Genomic DNA, 15,584 nt, shown 5'->3' on the forward strand with positions numbered 1-15,584 from the left:
TAATGCCAACCTACTTCCTAAACCTTGATCTCATCTGTCTCACTGCCAACCCCTCACACTGGCCTGGAACTCTCTCCCCTTTTATATGCAACAGACCATTACTCTCCCTTCAAAGTCATCTTAAATCACAACTCCTGCAAGAGGCTTTCCCTGACTAAGCCCTCATTTCCCCTACTCACCCTCCCTTCTGCATCGCCTATGCACTGGGATCTGTACCCCATAAGCACTTGATATTCACCTTACCCAAGCCCCAGAGCGGTTACGTATATATCCTTGTACACTTCCATTTCCCCTCATGTGTATTTTATTTTAATGTCTGTCTCCCCATCTAGACTGTAAGTTCCTTGTGGGTTGGGCTTGTATCTACCAACCTAGTTATACTGTGCTGTCCTACATGCCTAGTACAGTGCTCTGCTTACAGTGATCGCTCAATAAATACCACTGATAGATTGACTGAGAAGAGAGCAAAGTAATTCTGATCACTGGGCACTTTTTTATTAGCAAAAAAGTGAGATAATGAGAAAGTTGTTTAATGATCCTGGTATAAGCTCTCTGTGGGCAGGGAATGTGACTGTTTATTGTTGAACTGTACTTTCCCAAGCCCTTAGTACAGTGCTCTGCACACAGTAAGTGCTCAATAAATACAACTGAATGCATATGTTGAGAGCTGATTTATTCCACCCAAACATTTTAATCAAACTGCCACTTTTTTCATAATATTTTGAATTATATTATGTAGCTATTTTAATTCATTTAAATGCATTATTTGGAAAATAGAAGAAAAAATATGACTAAAATCCATATGCAAGCATCAATCAATCAGTGGTATTTACTTAGTGCTTGGGAGAATACAATACAACAGACTTGGTAAACATGCTACCTAGCCACATCATACCACAATTAACTGTTAAACCCTTGCCTGAAGACTAAAGCTTTTGGTTTTTGGGTTTTTTCCCAGTTCTGGCATTCGATTCTCCTTTCAGTCTCAGAATGATGAACGGGAAACCGATTAAAATTGTAAAATACTATGCAAATTGCTTTCATGCTAAATAGCCATGTACATGTCATATGCGAATGAAGTAGCAATTCACTGTCTCTGCTTTCATTTTTAATTTATTACACTTGGCTCTAATGGTCTTAGAACTTCACAAAACCACCTGTATTTTTAGGTGACTATCTACTCTTCTTGCTTTCAAGAATTATCACAGTGTGAATGTTCCATCTTATTTTCTGTGTGGGACACAACTTTTCCATTTTAGACAAAGTCTTAGGTTCAGCAATTTTGTAACATACAATAAACAGAGAAAATTGAAGAGGAAAAACCAGACCACTGCGCAGAATTAAAACTGGGGATCACTACCACTTGGCTGCCTCTTGAACAGAGTACACGTTAATTTTGTTAATCTGCTCAAGGTAACTGTAGCTACCCATGGTATTTTCTGTTGAGAGTTTTACTAGAAGGTGCCACTTAATAAGTAATGCCAATTAAAGGGTCATGTTACTGTCTAGAAGCTTGCAACAGCAACCCTAATTTCTTGTTCACTGTATATTCTATGCCTACTGAAAATATTATTTCATCTAGTTGGCCACATGCACCACTCTAATCATTAAAGGACTTTTACGGAAGAAGACTTCAATAGTTAAAGCAAACAACCTTTACTAGTTCAAGCCCAGAAATAGAGAACTTCGATAAATAAGGAGAATTTTTCCCTGTACAAATTCTGAACTATATCTGAAACAAAATGTCAATTCCTAATGATATTTTGACAGCTTACCAAGAATAAAAGTGACGACGGAGCTTACGGGTCTTGTACAAACAGCACTTGATCTTGGAAATGGCATGGATGTAGTCACACTGCACAAAAATGAATATAAAAATAAATAAATGTAAAATGCTAGAGAAGCTACTGGAGTGCCTTCAATACCTCAGAACAGATTTTAAAACGAAGACAAACCATTTTATCTTCTCTCATTCCCCCTTCTGTGCAGCCTCCTTTTACAACTTATGACAGAAGTGTAATCTTAATCAAAGTGCTTGAGAACTATATTTGGCTCAAGAGCTCACTACGCTTTTTAAAGAAAACCATTTTTAAGAGTAATAAAGCATTTACAATAAGATGTTGTCACGACTTGGGCAGCTGGAAATATTCAGCATGCATTGCAGAGTATACAAAGCATGATGATATCCTACAAAATGCACACACCTGTCACGCATTAGTGCTTAAATATACTCAAATTCAATCTCTCTGTAATTTATTTAAAAGGTAATGAAGAGACAGTGACAGTAATTATAATAGGATTTAAAATCAACGGATAGTTGTAACCTATCAAAAAGACTTACCAAATAACATCTCAAAGAACAATTTAGGATATGATTAAATATGAAATGGGATTCAGAATTTCATTTTAGCAACTTTCTAGTTTATGACAAAGCAGGAGGAAAATTTTTTTTAAAAAAAATGACAGATATGACCCTCAAACAACACCCAAAATTTGCTTGCCTGCTGAAAGATCTATATGTATGCAAAGAAAATATTGAGCCCATTAGTTTGGCAATATTTAACTAATGACACTACATTTGTGGTCAATATTTACCTGTAAAAAAAAAATGCTGTTTTTCAAAGTAAGAGTCATAATAAAATTTAAAAGAATTCACGTTTCCAAAAAGCGATAGCTTCAGTACTTATGGGGAGGCTAAGAATTGTTTTTTCATAATGATTATACTTTGGATTACTTAAATATTGTGTTTTCTAGCAACTACCTTGCAGAGTACTTTGTCTGCTTTTATGGTGGCATGTCCAAGTTTTTTCTATCTTCTGATGGGCTTAAATGAACAAAGTGTTAAGTGGTTATTTCAGGTTTTCCCTTTTGTTTCTTTAAAATGTATTTACATTCCTTTTTCTAATATGGTTATTTCCTTTTTGTATTCCCTGTTTGGCTGGGGTTCATTATAAACCAATTTTCCAACTACAGGTCTGTTAAGCAGTAAGTAGTAAGCTTTTGCTTCTTGCAAGTATAACTGTTACAGGTGCTTAAAAAGAAATATGCTTCCTATCATCCATCTCACCACCCAAATGGAAAAGAATTTTAAAGCATCTATTATTTGATAAACCGGACTTTGCAAACATCATAGACACACAAAATTTATTCCACTTGTCAAAGTACTTATGAAGGGCCGGATGGAAGAAAATTGAATTAAATTACATACACCATCAGCAGTTTTGCTCAGTCAAGGTCTAGATCTAAGAAGTTGAAGGCACTATTAATTCCCATTCTCTAAAACCCAGAATATTTTTATACATTTTGGATCGGTGCTCAATAGATATCATTGATTGATTATATCTGTATACTTCAGTTTGCATAACGTGACTCTAAGCCTCAATTTATTTACTTCAGTTTTCCATATATAAAACTGAGAATAAGAACAATGCCTCATATGTATTTTCTGAGATTCAGAAATATTAATTGTGAGGTTTAATAACTGCTCAGGTTATTGTGGAAGGGGCAATGGCATGGCAATAAAGGCACTGAAAGAATTCTGATTTGGTTTTGCAGGAAGTAAATTCTGACTCAATGAGATACAAACTATGCCTCAACAAATAATAAGGGAGGGGTAATGAAAAGGGAAGTTAATCAGCAGTCGAATGGTTGAAAAGTAGCAAGATGAGGGTGTCAAAAGCCAAGTCAATGGAAAGGAAGGGAAAAACAGCAAAGAGAAAGTGTGAAACCACTCACCTGAAAATGCATAGCCAGATGTGGGGTGCTGCCAAGGAAGAGCACTGTTCTCCTCCCTGCAAAATCCAACAGTTGCAGCTGTTGTAGACTTTAGTGGCTAGGGACAGGTCTGAATTTGCCAGGTCATTTTGGTATAATCTGGCACCTTAAATTCTTTTACCTACCTGCCGACACTCCGGATATGGGCAAAAGAGTCATATATGTCATACTGAACTCCTCTCATCCAATCAAACACATTTAAAGTATAATTGTTTGGGGCAAGGTAAGCAGTGTGACACGATGATCGTAATCATTTACCTCATGATGTTAGGTGGTAATTGCATCTGAACCCAGTGCATTTCAAATAATTCAACAAACCTCTCCAAACAATTTGTCACCAAATATCAGCTTATATAAGAAAAGGAAGGGTAATTTCAGTTTAGTTCTTTTCTCATAAAATCCCGAAATCCTTGGAAAGTGATGTCCTTATATTAAAAAGATCACAGTAGAGAAGAGTAACTAAAAGGCAAAGACTAATAAGTCCACACTTCTTTCTCCTAGTATAGAGAAGCAGCAGATAGCACATGACCCTGGGAGACAGAAGGACCTGGGTTCTAATCCCGGCTCCACCACTTGCTGCTGTGTGACCTTGGGTATGTCACTTCAGTTACCTCTTCTGTAAAAGGGGGATTGAGACTGTGAGCCCTAAATGGGACAGGGACTGTGCCCACCAGATTACCTTCTATCGACGCCAGTGCTTAGAACCGTGACTGACCCATAATAAGCACTTAATAAATACCATATTACTATTATTACACTGTAATAACACACCAATAATAATAATATTTTAATAATAATAATGTAATAGTTAATGATAATACAGTAATTATTATTACTGTAGCCCTGTTCCCAATCATTTGATATGGTATTTATTTAGTCCTTAATCTGTTCAAAGCACTATACTAAACATTTGGGAGCGTACAATATAATGGAGTTGGTAGACATGATACACCTAGGGTCTTGGGTTCTAAAATACTTTGAAAGGGGAATTGGAAGCCGAAGATGACTTTGACTGTGAGATGGTAAACAGAAGATGCGGGGATAATTGTCAATTTATTACAACTATTTATTTTATTTTGTTAGTATGTTTGGTTTTGTTCTCTGTCTCCCCCTTTTAGACTGTGAGCCCACTGTCGGGTAGGGACTGTCTCTATATGTTGCCAATTTGTACTTCCCAAGCGCTTAGTACAGTGCTCTGCACACAGTAAGCGCTCAATAAATACGACTGATTGATTGATTGACTGTAAATTAATTGAGGCAGAGAGTGCTTTGATCACCTTCAATGGTATTTACTTGGTACCTCCTGTTCACTATACCGGAGACCCAGTTCATGCTCACAAGAAGCACACACTTTAAGGGATTAGAATTCTATTTCCAAATCTGATTACCATGTTCTGTACACAGTAGGTGCTCAGTAAACGATGGAAAGAGGATATTAACTGAACATTCCGAAGGGAAGGGTTTTCTTGGAAGAATTCAATCATGGTAGGGAAAAGGCCGAGAATAAATAGAGTCTTTCTTCTAGAGGAAGGCTTTAAAATAGAGCTTTGATATTTCTGTGAATGGGGGAAATGAAAATCACACAGCAGATGCTCAAAAAAGGATGGTAGTCAACAGAAGCAGGCACACACATCACTTGGGTCTTTCCCAGTCCCCCAGTTTGAGGGAGAAGATCTCGGGGAAATTCCCAAATATCAGGTATGGGGTCAGGAGGCCAAGACCCTGAATGAAACCCCTTCGGAGCATCGAAGAATTGGTTGGACTCCCCAGGAAACCCCAATGAGCGAACGACCTTTCAGGGAAACCACGGATCAACCCCAACCTCTTACGCTTCAATCTTTCCATGCTGATTTGAAACAAATAACTCCAGCCTTAGACCCTCCTTTAAGTGATGCATGTTTCATTAAGGAAGGTGAAAAATTAGAGAGTTTCTGCCATTCTTATTTCTTGCAAATGTAGAACTTCCATGCATGGGAGTGGGTTTTAGTTGGCTTTTCGCTCACAAATAGCAGTATTATTATATGAGAAGCAGCATGGCTCAGTGGAAAGAGCACGGGCTTTGGAGTCAGAGGTCATGGGTTCGAATCCCGACTCTGCACGTCTGCTGTGTGACCACTTAACTTCTCTGAGCCTCAGTTACCTCATCTGTAAAAGGAGGATTAAGACTGTGAGCCCCACGTGGGACAACCTGATCACCTTGTATCCCCCCAGCACTTATAACACTGCTTTGCACATAGTAAGCGCTTAACAAATGCCATTATGATTATTATTATTATTATTATTATTATTATTATTATTATTATTATTATTATTATTACCACCTGGGTCATTCGGGGCATTTCCCAGACGGAGCCCCCTCCTTATTCCCCCCTTCGCATCCCCCCCCGCCCTACCTCCTTCCCCTCCCCACAGCACCTGTATATATGCTTGTACAGCTCTATTACTCTATTTTACTTGTACATATTTACTGTTCTATTTATTTTATTTTGTTAATATGTTTTGTTTTGTTGTCTGTCTCCCCGTTCTAGACTGTGAGCCCGCTGTTGGGTAGGGACCGTCTCTATATGTTGCCAACTTGGACTTCCCAAGCGCTTAGTACAGTGCTTTGCACACAGCAAGCGCTCAATAAATACGATTGAATGAATGAATGAGTTTTCAATGTCACCCCAAATATAATATTCCTTTTTCATTAAATCCACAAAATAGATGCTGTAATAAACTGTGTGTGTGTTGGGGGAGCAGAGGACAAGGGGAGGATTATATGTACCTATCTATAGATACAGAACAATGGGAGCATCATTATATATGATGCATCATTATTCATTCATTCAATCGTATTTATTGAGCGCTTACTATGTGCACAGCACTGTACTAAGCACTTGGGAAGTACAAGTTGGCAACATATAGAGACGGTCCCTACCCAACAGTGGGCTCACAGTCTAGAAGACTCTATATCATTATATATTAGAGAAGCAGCGTAGCTCAGTGGAAAGAGCACAGGCTTTGGAGCCCACTGTTGGGTAGGGACTGTCTCTATATGTTGCCAACTTATACTTCCCAAGCGCTTAGTACAGTGCTCTGCACACAGTAAGCGCTCAATAAATACGATTGACTGACTGATTGATTTGGAGTCAGAGGTCATGGGTTCAAATCCTAGCTCCGCCCCATGTCTGCTGTGTGACCTTGGGCAAGTCACTTAACTTCTCTGAGCCTCAGTTACCTCATCTGGAAAACGGGGATTAAGACTGTGAGCCCCACGTGGGACAACCTGATCACGTTGTATCCCCCCCCCCCAGAGCTTAGAACAGTGTTTTGCATATGGTAAGCACTTAACAATCAATCAATCGTATTTATTGAGCACTTACAGTGTGCAGAGTCCCTACCCAACAGCGGGCTCACAGTCTAGAAGACCTAACAAATGCCATCATTATTATTATTATATATCTATATAGATATATGTAATGTGTGTTTATATATAAAATGATCCCGCCCTTGTCCTCTTATTCCCCCCCCAACTCACACACTTTGTATGTAAAATGGGGATTAAGACTGTAAGCCCCCCGTGGGACAACCTGATAAACTTGTAACCTCCCCAGCGCTTAGAACAGTGACCACGCTGAGAAGCAGCGTGGCTCAGTGGAAAGAGCCCGGGCTTTGGAGTCAGAGGTCATGGGTTCGAATCCTGGCTCCACCACATGTCTGCTGTGTGACCTTGGGCAAGTCACTTAACTTCTCAGAGCCTCAGTTCCCTCATCCGGAAAATTGGGGATGATGACTGTGAGCCCCACGTAGGACAACCTGATCACCTTGTAGTCCCCCCCAGCGCTTAGAACAGTGCTTTGCACCTAGTAAGCGCTTAATAAATGCCATCATAAAAAATAACAGTGCTTTGCACATAGTACGTGCTTAATAAATGCCATCATTATTACTATTATTATTAATATATACTCACACTTGGGCTGCTTCGTGTGGAGTTGTTTTATTCCTCGGAGGAGCTCTGCCCCGAAACCGGGGTGCTGGCTCTCAAGTCGCGGGCCCCTAGTTTGCGGTCTCCCCAAAAGTCCATTCTTCATCCAATAGAGAAGCAGCATGGCTCAGTGGAAAGAGCCCAGGCTTTGGAGTCAGAGGTCATGGGTTCGAATCCCAGCCCCGCCAAATGTCTGCTGTGTGACCTTGGGCAAGTCACTTAGCTTCTCTGGGCCTCAGTTACCTCATCCGGAAAATGGGGATTATGGCTGTGAGACCCACGGGGGACAACCTGATCACCTTGTATCCCCCCCCAGCGCTTAGAACAGTGCTTTGCACATAGTAAGCGCTTAATAAATGCCATCATAAAAAATAACAGTGCTTTGCACATAGTACGTGCTTAATAAATGCCATCATTATTATTCTTATTATTAATATATACTCACACTTGGGCTGCTTCGTGTGGAGTTGTTTTATTCCTCGGAGGAGCTCTGCACATAGTACGTGCTTAATAAATGCCCTCATCATTATTATTAATAATAAATACTCACACTTGGGCTGCTTCATGTGGAGTTGTTTTATTCCTCGGAGGAGCTCTGCACATAGTACGCGCTTAATAAATGCCATCATTATTATTATTATTATTATTAATTTATACTCACACTTGGGCTGCTTCGTGTGGAGTTGTTTTATTCCTCGGAGGAGCTCTGCACATAGTACGCGCTTAATAAATGCCATCATTATTATTATTATTAATTTATACTCACACTTGGGCTGCTTCGTGTTGAGTTGTTTTATTCCTCGGAGGAGCTCTGCCCCTAAACCGGGGTGCTGGCTCTCAAGTCGCGGGCCCCTAGTTTGTGGTCTCCCCAAAAGTCCATTCTTCATCCAATAGAGAAGCAGTGTGGCTCAGTGGAAAGAGCCCGGGCTTTGGAGTCAGAGGTCATGGGTTCGAATCCCAGCCCCACCAAATGTCTGCTGTGTGACCTTGGGCAAGTCACTTAACTTCTCTGAGCCTCAGTTACCTCATCCGGAAAATTGGGGATTATGACTGTGAGCCCCACGTGGGACAACCTGATCACCTTGTATCCCCCCCCAGCGCTTAGAACAGTGCTTTGCACATAGTAAGAGCTTAATAAATGCCATCATAAAAAATAACAGTGCTTTGCACATAGTAAGCGCTTAATAAATGCCATTATTACTATTATTATTATTATTATTATTATATACTCACACTTGGGTTGCTTCGTGTTGAGATGTTTTATTCCTCGGAGGAACTCTGCACATTGTACGTGCTTAATAAATGCCATCATTATTATTATTATTAAAATAATGAATACTCACACTTGGGCTGCTTCGTGTGGAGTTGTTTTATTCCTCGGAGGAGCTCTGCACATAGTACGCGCTTAATAAATGCCATCATTATTATTATTATTATTATTATTATTATTATTATCATTAATTTATACTCACACTTGGGCTGCTTCGTGTGGAGTTGTTTTATTCCTCGGAGGAGCTCTGCCCCGAAACCGGGGTGCTGGCTCTCAAGTCGCGGGCCCCTGGTTTGCGGTCTCCCCAAAAGTCCATTCTTCATCCAATAGAGAAGCAGCGTGGCTCAGTGGAAAGAGCCCGGGCTTTGGAGTCAGAGGTCATGGGTTCGAATCCCGGCTCTGCCAAATGTCTGCTGTGTGACCTTGGGCAAGTCACTTAACTTCTCTGAGCCTCAGTTACCTCATCCGGAAAATTGGGGATTATGACTGTGAGCCCCACGTGGGACAACCTGATCACCTTGTATCCCCCCCAGCGCTTAGAACAGTGCTTTGCACACAGTAAGAGCTTAATAAATGCCATAATAAAAAATAACAGTGCTTTGCACATAGTACATGCTTAATAAATGCCATCATCATTATTATTATTATGAATATATACTCACACTCGGGCTGCTTCGTGTGGAGTTGTTTTATTCCTCAGAGGAGCTCTGCACATAGTACGTGCTTAATAAATGCCCTCATCATTATTATTAATAATAAATACTCACACTTGGGCTGCTTCGTGTGGAGTTGTTTTATTCCTCAGAGGAGCTCTGCACATAGTACGTGCTTAATAAATGCCATCATTATTATTATTATTATTAATAAATACTCACACTTGGGCTGCTTCGTGTGGAGTTGTTTTATTCCTCGGAGGAGCTCTGCACATAGTACGCGCTTAATAAATGCCATCATTATTATTATTATTATTATTAATTTATACTCACACTTGGGCTGCTTCGTGTGGAGTTGTTTTATTCCTTGGAGGAGCTCTGCCCCTAAACCGGGGTGCTGGCTCTCAATTTGCGGGCCCCTGGTTTGCGGTCTCCCCAAAAGTCCATTCTTCATCCAACTGGATGAAGGGAAGAAGGCTTTGGCCTCCTACTTTCCCAAGCCCTTAGTCCAGTGCTCTGCACACAGTAAGCGCTCAATAAATACGATTGATTGATTGATGATTGATTCGTTGCCCCCGCAGGCCGCTGAATGTCTCCCCACCGTCAATCACCACCGCAGGCCAAGGCGCCCACGTGCCTGGAGGCCGGCAGGTGGGGCGCGCATGCGCGCCTCTCCCTCCCGCCCCCTCGACGCCAGGCGGGGGCGCGCACGCCGGGCGGGGGGCGCGCACGCCGGGCGGGGGCTGACGGAGCACGCGGACGCTCGGCAGCCGTTGCCGTGGCAACGCCGAAGCGGCCGTTAGAGGCCTAGAGCAGGGCGGGAGGCCGAGGTTTGTGCCCCAGTCATCCCCCCTACAAGGCCGGGGCCTTTTACACCCGCGACCCCCGGGAAAACCCTTCATGGGGAGGAGTCGAAGTCGTTTGTTTTAACCCGAGAAGACACAGGGTACCAGAGAAGGACGAGGATTGGGGTAACACCCTCTTTCCAGGTTGTCAGAGGAGATGGAGGGGGCTCCAAAGGGTGGGCATACGAGAAAGAGGGATGGAGATGTGGTTGGCATTAGAGAAGCAAGGGGAGGAGTCGAAGTCGTTTGTTTTAGCCCGAGAAGACACAGGGTACCAGAGAAGGGCGACGATTGGGGTAACAGCCTCTTTCTAGGTTGTCAGAGGAGATGGAGGGGGCTCCTGGGCCTGGGGGGGCGGCCAAGGGTGGGCGTGCGAGAAAGAGGGATGGAGATGTGGTTGGCATTAGAGAAGCAAGGGGAGGAGTCGAAGTCGTTTGTTTTAGCCCGAGAAGACACAGGGTACCAGAGAAGGACGAGGACTGGGGTAACAGCCTCTTTCTAGGTTGTCAGAGGAGATGGAGGGGGCTCCTAAGGGTGGGCGTGCAAGAAAGAGGGATGGAGATGTGGTTGGCATTAGAGAAGCAAGGAGAGGAGTCGAAGTCGTTTGTTTTAGCCCGAGAAGACACAGGGTACCAGAGAAGGACGACGATTGGGGTAACAGCCTCTTTCCAGGTTGTCAGAGGAGATGGAGGGGGTTCCTAAGGGTGGGCGTGCGAGAAAGAGGGATGGAGATGTGGTTGGCATTAGAGAAGCAAGGAGAGGAGTCGAAGTCGTTTGTTTTAACCCGAGAAGACACAGGGTACCAGAGAAGGGCGAGGACTGGGGTAACAGCCTCTTTCTAGGTTGTCAGAGGAGATGGAGGGGGCTCCTAAGGGTGGGCGTGCGAGAAAGAGGGATGGAGATGTGGCTGGCATTAGAGAAGCAAGGGGAGGAGTCGAAGTCGTTTGTTTTAACCCGAGAAGACACAGGGTACCAGAGAAGGACGAGGACTGGGGTAACACCCTCTTTCTAGGTTGTCAGAGGAGATGGAGGGGGCCCCTGGGCCTGGGGGGGGGCCCGAGGGTGGGCGTCCGAGAAAGAGGGATGGAGATGTGGTTGGCATTAGAGAAGCAAGGAGAGGAGTCGAAGTCGTTTGTTTTAACCCGAGAAGACACAGGGTACCAGAGAAGGACGACGATTGGGGTAACAGCCTCTTTCTAGGTTGTCAGAGGAGATGGGCCTGGGGCTGCCAAGGATGGGCGTGCGAGAAAGAGGGATGGAGATGTGGCTGGCATTAGAGAAGCAAGGGGAGGAGTCGAAGTCATTTGTTTTAACCCGAGAAGACACAGGGTACCAGAGAAGGACGACGATTGGGGTAACAGCCTCTTTCTAGGTTGTCAGAGGAGATGGAGGGGGCTCCTGGGCCTGGGGGGGCGGCCAAGGGTGGGCGTGTGAGGAAGAGGGATGGAGATGTGGTTGGCATTAGAGAAGCAAGGGGAGGAGTCGAAGTCGTTCGTTTTAGCCCGAGAAGACACAGGGTACCAGAGAAGGACGACGATTGGGGTAACAGCCTCTTTCTAGGTTGTCAGAGGAGATGGAGGGGGCTCCTAAGGGTGGGCGTGCAAGAAAGAGGGATGGAGATGTGGCTGGCATTAGAGAAGCAAGGGGAGGACGGCACTACCATCCTTCCCGTCTCACAAGCCCGCAACCTTGGTGTCATCCTCGACTCCGCTCTCTCATTCACCCCTCACATCCAAGCCGTCACCAAAACCTGCCGGTCTCAGCTCCGCAACATTGCCAAGATCCGCCCTTTCCTCTCCATCCCAACCGCTACCCTGCTCATTCAAGCTCTCATCCTATCCCATCTGGACTACTGCACCAGCCTTCTCTCTGATCTCCCATCCTCGTGTCTCTCTCCACTTCAATCCATACTTCATGCTGCTGCCCGGATTATCTTTGTCCAGAAACGCTCTGGACATATTACTCCCCTCCTCAAAAACCTCCAATGGCTACCGATCAATCTGCGCATCAAGCAGAAACTCCTCACCCTGGGCTTCAAGGCTGTCCATCACCTCGCCCCCTCCTACCTCACCTCCCTTCTCTCCTTCTACTGCCCAGCCCGCACCCTCCGCTCCTCCACCACTAATCTCCTCACTGTACCTCGCTCTCGCCTGTCCCGCCATCGACCCCCGGCCCACGTCATCCCCCGGGCCTGGAATGCCCTCCCTCTGCCCATCCGCCAAGCTAGCTCTCTTCCTCCCTTCAAGGCCCTGCTGAGAGCTCACCTCCTCCAGGAGGCCTTCCCAGACTGAGCCCCTTCTTTCCTCTCCCCCTCGTCCCCCTCTCCATCCCCCCGTCTTACCTCCTTCCCTTCCCCACAGCACCTGTATATATGTATATATGGTTGTACATATTTATTACTCTATTTATTTATTTATTTATTTTACTTGTACATTTCTATCCTACTTATTTTATTTTGTTGGTATGTTTGGTTCTGTTCTCTGTCTCCCCCTTTTAGACTGTGAGCCCACTGTTGGGTAGGGACTGTCTCTATGTGATGCCAACTTGTACTTCCCAAGCGCTTAGTACAGTGCTCTGCACATAGTAAGCGCTCAATAAATACGATTGATTGATTGATTGATTGATTGAGGAGTCGAAGTCGTTTGTTTTAGCCCGAGAAGACACAGGGTACCAGAGAAGGACGACGATTGGGGTAACAGCCTCTTTCTAGGTTGTCAGAGGAGATGGAGGGGGCTCCTGGGCCTGGGGAGGCGGCCAAGGGTGGGCGTGCGAGAAAGAGGGATGGAGATGTGGTTGGTATTAGAGAAGCAAGGGGAGGAGTCGAAGTCGTTTTAGCCGGAGAAGACACAGGGTACCAGAGAAGGACAAGGATTGGGGTAACAGCCTCTTTCTAGGTTGTCAGAGGAGATGGAGGGGGCTCCTAAGGGTGGGCGTGCGATAAACAGGGATGGAGATGTGGCTGGCATTAGAGTAGCAGCGTGGCTCGGTGAAAAGAGCCCAGGCTTGGGAGTCGGAGGTCATCGATCAATCAATCAATCAATCAATTGTATTTATGGAGCACTTACTGTGTGCAGAGCACTGTACTAAGTGCTTGGGAAGTACAAGTTGGCAACATATAGAGACAATCAATCAATCGTATTTATTGAGCGCTTACTGTGCAGAGGACTGTACTAAGCGCTTGGGAAGTACAAGTTGGCAACATATAGAGACAGTCAATCAATCAATCATATTTATTGAGTGCTTACTGTGTGCAGAGGACTGTACTAAGCGCTTGGGAAGTACAAGTTGGCAACATATAGAGACAGTCAATCAATCAATCATATTTATTGAGCGCTGTGTGCAGAGCACTGAACTAAGCACTTGGGAAGTACAAGTTGGCAACATATAGAGACAGTCAATCAATCAATCATATTTATTGAGCAATTACTGTGTGCAGAGCACTGTACTAAGCGCTTGGGAAGTACAAGTTGGCAACAGAGACAGTCAATCAATCAATCAATCGTATTTATTGAGCACTTACTGTGTGCAGAGTACTGTACCAAGCGCTTGGGAAGTACAAGTTGGCAACATATAGAGACAGTCCCTACCCAACAGTGGGCTCACAGTCTAGAACCGCTGTGTGATTTTGGGCAAGTCACTTAACTTCTCTGTGCCTCAGTTCCCTCATCTGTAAAATGAGGATTGAGACTGTGAGCCCCACGTGGGACAACCTGATTACCTTGTATCCCCCCACCCCGAGCTTAGAACAGTGCTTTGCACATAGTAAGCGCTCAATTCCCTCATCCGTAAAATGGGGATTGAGACTGTGAGCCCCACGTGGGACAACCTGATTACCTTGTACCCCCCCCCCCCCCCCCCGGAGCTTAGAACAGTGCTTTGCACATAGTAAGCGCTTAACAAATACCATTATTATTATTATCATTGGATTGATGTTGGGGAGGGAAGGAAGAAACCATTTGGAGAGAGGGGATTCAGACTTTGGAATTCAGTGAGAAAATAATAATGATGTTGGTATTTGTTAAGCGCTTACTATGTGCCAAGCACTGTTCTAAGTAGATACAAGGTTGTCCTACGTGGGGTTCACAGTCAATCTCCATTTTACAGATGAGGGAATTTAGGCACAGAGAAGTTAAGTGACTTGCCCAAAGTCACACAGCTGATAAGTGGCGAGGCTGGGATTAGAACCCATGACCTCTGACTCCCAAGCCCTTGCTCTTTCCACTGAGCCATGCTAAAGGGAACCAGTCAGTGAGGCATAGGTACCTGAGGAGGGAAATCCATGCTGCAATAACAATCACCCAAGCTATTGTAAATGAAGCAGGTGAAAGCCCTGACCTAATAGTGAGGATTGCGTATCAGTATGCCCAAGTGCCAAGTTTGCATAAAAGAGTGTTTCATATTTGTCTCTATATGTTGCCAACTTGTACTTCCCAAGCGCTTAGTACAGTGCTCTGCACACAGTAAGCGCTCAATAAATACGATTGAATGAATGAAATATTTAAGGGGAAGCCCTAATTGGGGAACAAGGAATTTCCTTCTGGGAACCTGATTCACATATGGATCTTTTATGTACTGCAGAAACCCCTTGGGACTTATCACTTCAATTATTCTTACCTCTTTTGGTGTAGACTTTGCTATCGGTTTTGTAGTTGTAGGAGACACCACTGGCTGCGTTGCATCCTAAAAGAGAGTTTATGGAGGAGTAGAGAGAGCATTCGAAAGAACAGTGGGAATAGGCATGGAGAAAGCCGACAGGGCAGATTTAGGAAAGAGCCTTAAAGTCCAAAGGAATGAAAGACGGTAGTTTCTGAGAAGCCATTAGCTGTAGAATTCTGGTCTACTGAAAGAAAGAAAAATAGGAGAAAGTTGGTCTTTGAAAGGACAATAACAGTATTGCAAACAAAAGACTGCCAAAAGACTCCTGCCTGGGTCAGGAGTTTGGCTATGAGCTTGGAGATTGAGGCCTTGATGTTACTTCATTCCTTCTCATATCTGATGCATAGCAAAGATCATGTTGCTTGGTAGATCGAGTCCAGGAATGGACAGTTGATATTCCTCAGTTTCCAAAGCAGAAG

At 44.0% G+C, this 15,584-nt stretch overlaps 1 protein-coding gene across 1 annotated transcript in view; it reads left to right on the forward strand.

Moving 5' to 3' along the window:
* The first annotated feature begins 10,500 nt into the window (after positions 1–10,500).
* The window catches only part of RNF32 (ring finger protein 32), a 32,995-nt gene continuing 27,911 nt past the window's right edge, over positions 10,501–15,584 (forward strand). The window contains exon 1 of the mRNA XM_038755440.1: positions 10,501–10,653. The gene's annotated coding sequence lies outside the window, so the exon portion shown is untranslated. The remainder of the gene's footprint in view (positions 10,654–15,584) is intronic.

Source organism: Tachyglossus aculeatus, chromosome 13 (genome assembly GCF_015852505.1).
Source record: "Tachyglossus aculeatus isolate mTacAcu1 chromosome 13, mTacAcu1.pri, whole genome shotgun sequence".
NCBI classification, from domain to species: domain Eukaryota; kingdom Metazoa; phylum Chordata; class Mammalia; order Monotremata; family Tachyglossidae; genus Tachyglossus; species Tachyglossus aculeatus.